Genomic DNA, 4,028 nt, shown 5'->3' with positions numbered 1-4,028 from the left:
TCTGAAAAAAATAAGAAAAAAGTCACACATTAACAAAGCACCGTTATCATGCAGGAATCGGGAGTACAAAATAAATAAAATCTGAATTATATTGTATTATCGCAGCAAAATCAGTCTGCCAAGGCGACGGAAAACTTTCAACGAGAAATTAAATTAGCGAGAAATGATAGTAAATCCACTTACTTATTCAATCGTCTTTACTTATTGGTTACTCAGGTCATGTAAATCAACGGCCAAGGAGAGAAAATTAAGGACGAAAACTGAAAGTTCTTGGTTGTATTTGGAGGAAACTCCCGAATAATTGAGATAAATTTGAGGGATGACAACCACTTTCTGAGTACACCAAAGAGAGGCGTTTATTTCAACTCAAAAAACGAAATTTTGAGAACTCAGTCCCGTAGGCTCCGCATGATACTATGTGACTGACAACATCAATGCAAGGCAGTCTACAGTCAAATGGGACAGTCCTACATAACTCAATCATTTTAATGACAAGCCACCGATATATCTTCTAAAATTTTATTGCGGCAAGAGCTACGATTAAGTAAAAACTCGATCACAATAGTTTTAAGCCAACGATGGGAGACAAATCATTATATTTTGGGTGTTCTCAAAATCCTTAAGAAATTAACCAAGTAGCACGCACGAATGACCTTGGGTAATGCACTTCGTCAGCGATCCACAAACACATAAATCAGGTAAAATTAATCAGAATCCACCTAAGTAACAAAATGATCACGATAAGATCAATGGACAATCTACCACTATCTGATACGTGTGACATGAAAGCAACATTACCGAGCCTACATTACGAGGCATCGCACTTAATGATGAACAATTCAGACGCATCGCGTCTCACAACAGCAGTCGAACCCGTCAAAATGAATAGTCAGCTATAAAAATGGACGCGTTGGAAAAATATTCTCACTATTCTCGTATTGGCAGGAACAATTAAAGCTCTGAAATCACCGACTAAGTATTACAAAAGTACTTACTTCAAGCCTCGTCGTACTTTGCAAACGGTAAAAAATTATCGTAGGTGAAATAAAGCAGTGTAATCACAAATAATTATCGGCATTAATTGCAGCAAATATAATGATATCATAAACCCTAACATGAAACAGTAATGACACACATATGAAACGAGGAACCGATAACTTAAGCATGACTTGCTTACTTACCTCCTGACTCCAAGCCGGCTAAGATCAAACTGAAGAATCGAAGCGCTTCAGAATGAATAGCGCCAGGGAATAGTTACCTGATTGGATAACGAATGTGACGTCACGAAAAAGTCAGATATATTTTCGTAAAAAAAATAAAATGGATTGTTATAATATATGAATGAATAGGATTTATTTGAATTAAATATTAAAAGGTATAACTTTATATCGATTCGTGTAAAATAGTTAATTTTTCCGAAATCTAATTTTTATGGAGAGTAAAAATTGCTACGTCACATGCTGTTCACCTATGGCGAAAATTGATTGTCTTTTGTTTTCTTGTGACGTCGTTCACCTCTTTCCCACTTAGTTCTCTAGTTTCGGTGCCTGGCCGCTTTTGACTCTCCAACGGTCTCAATGCCCTATTCAATGATGTCCCACTATATTCCATTGTTGACCTCCACACCCACTAACTTTCGCGGTATATTTCCTCCCCAACCCTATATTAACGATCTTTTTTAGCCTTTACAGACTATGACTCATTCTCTCGTGCAATTTCAAACTACTTCCGCACTCTGAGCGTAACAGTGTCTACTCCGACAGACCACCGTCAGTTACTCCATTTACATCGATGTGACGCCCAACGGATACACGGATGCAGCGACGTGACTGTTTATTGCATACATACCACGCTGGAGAAATTAAAAAGGAGTGAAAATTGTGTGCAAGTGAAGCTTCAGCTGGAGGATAAGACGGCGCAAAGAGCGGCTTATTTGGACGATATTCATCTGATCGATCGTGATTAAGCGAGTGAGTACAAAATTGTTGTGTAGTTTTATTGCCATTATAATTTTCATTCCATCACTTAGTGCGCCGGTTTTCGACAAATTACCATCAAAATACAAAGATAAGGCCGATTGTTTGTATAAAATGATACTATTCCAATATTAAGCAAACTCTAAATAGCTCCTTAAGATGTGATAAAAGGTAAGAAATGATATTCCTTCGAACTTTGATATTCTCCGATAAATTCTCAGGAATGCAATAATAACTTGTGCGTGTCCGTCTTTTACGTGCGTTTATCAGCAACCTTCTTCATTAGCGTGTGTTTTGACAATGATCCAATGGTGTAACATAGTACCTGCTTTACTGTGTTCAGGGAATGTGATTTACTGATTGTTACGGAGTGAAGGGGAAGATTTGGTACAGATTTAAGTAAATGAAAGGTCGTAGCACTTTTCCACAAGAATTTTTAATTCGTACAACGCGTTTCAGCTCACTGAGCCATCATCTGGTACAAGACGCTTGAACACATGTGAAGATCCCTTTTATACCCTTGAGAGAGGAGAGTATTGGAGAAGGAGAGGATTTGACATCTTTGAGGATGGGGGGGGGTGGGAGCAGGTGTACAGAGTATAGACAATGGGGAAAGATACAACTACGGGATGTGGAGAACCCACGTTGGAGGGGGGGTTCTGGTCATAACTGTAAAATGACGACACGTGCGGAAGACCATAGCAAAACAGGAGGAGGGGGTGTTGAGAAGAGTGAAAAAAGGGGGGCTTAGGGTAAAAAGAGGCCGCGTGTCTTTTGAAAGTGAGAGGAGTAAGTAGCGACGCAGAAAAAAGGCGGGGTGAGGAGTCCCTTTGGGTTAGCTGAGAAGGAGTGAAAGTTAGCGGGGGTTCAAGGGAGGAAATTGCCAGCAATAGAAAATGGTCAAATGCGTAGAGAGGATGGGCGGACGGGAAACACCCCGTGGATGTTGGGGCACTTAAGGCGTGGGTGAGGAAAGAATTTCACCATTTGTTTTGGTGAAGGGTATCTTTAGGAGAGGGGAGTGGGTGAAAAACACTTGCTCATTCATAAGCGTATTCAAATCACTTTGTACAATTTCAAATTGCTCAAAAACATCCAGTCTTGTACCCTTACTTTCTAAATGTAGAATTTCAGGTTTAAAATTACAATTATGTAAGGTCTGAAGAAGGTGTTTAGCGAGAAGTGACGTTTCATCTCCATTTTTCCAGCACCGTCTATGTTCTTTCATTCTGGTAATGAAACTTCTGCCTGTTTGGCCGATGTAACACATGTTGCATGACTCACAATTAACCTTGTAAATGCCAGATTGATTGATTGAATCTATTTTGTCTTTGTTGCGGCACAAAACTTTACCAAGAGTGTGGGGGTTATAAAAAGAGACATTGAATTTATTTTTGGGGAATTTGCGAGCAAGCCTATTTGAAAGATCCCCTACAAACAATAGCCGGCACCATTTTTTGGATTTCTCAGTGATGAGGGGAAGGGAGCAAAGCTGTGAAATAGCTCGCGTTTTTAACTTTCTTTGAAGCATTTTGGTAATGATGTTTACACTATAGCCGTTTGAAACTGCAATTGACTTGATATTAGAAAGTTCACTATTGAAATTCACAGCACTTAACGGTAAATTCACCAATCTATGCAACATGGAATGAAATGAGGATAATTTCTGGGAGGTTGGGTGGCATGAGTCACTTGGAATGATTGTATCACTATAACAGGGTTTTCTATACACACCAAATTCATGTTTGTCACCAACTATGGATATGGAGAGATCAAGAAAGTTTATTTGTTTATCGGATTCTATTTCCACTGTGAACGTAATGTTGGGATGTTGGGTATTTAAAAGATTCAGAAATGTATCTAATTGTCTAGCACTTCCGGTCCAGCAGCAGATGATGTCATCAACATAACGGTACCAGTAGAATATGTTGGATAAAAGTGGATGTCTGGAATCAAATAACTGGCATTCTAAATTGTCCATAAATATTTCAGCTAACACAGGTGAAAGAGGGGAACCCATGGCAAGGCCGTCTGTTTGTTGATAAAAATTCT

Source organism: Ischnura elegans, chromosome 7 (genome assembly GCF_921293095.1).
Source record: "Ischnura elegans chromosome 7, ioIscEleg1.1, whole genome shotgun sequence".
In the NCBI taxonomy this organism is placed as follows: Eukaryota; Metazoa; Arthropoda; class Insecta; order Odonata; family Coenagrionidae; genus Ischnura; species Ischnura elegans.
The sequence above is the reverse complement of the archived record's forward strand: the minus strand, read 5'-3'. Positions refer to the sequence as shown.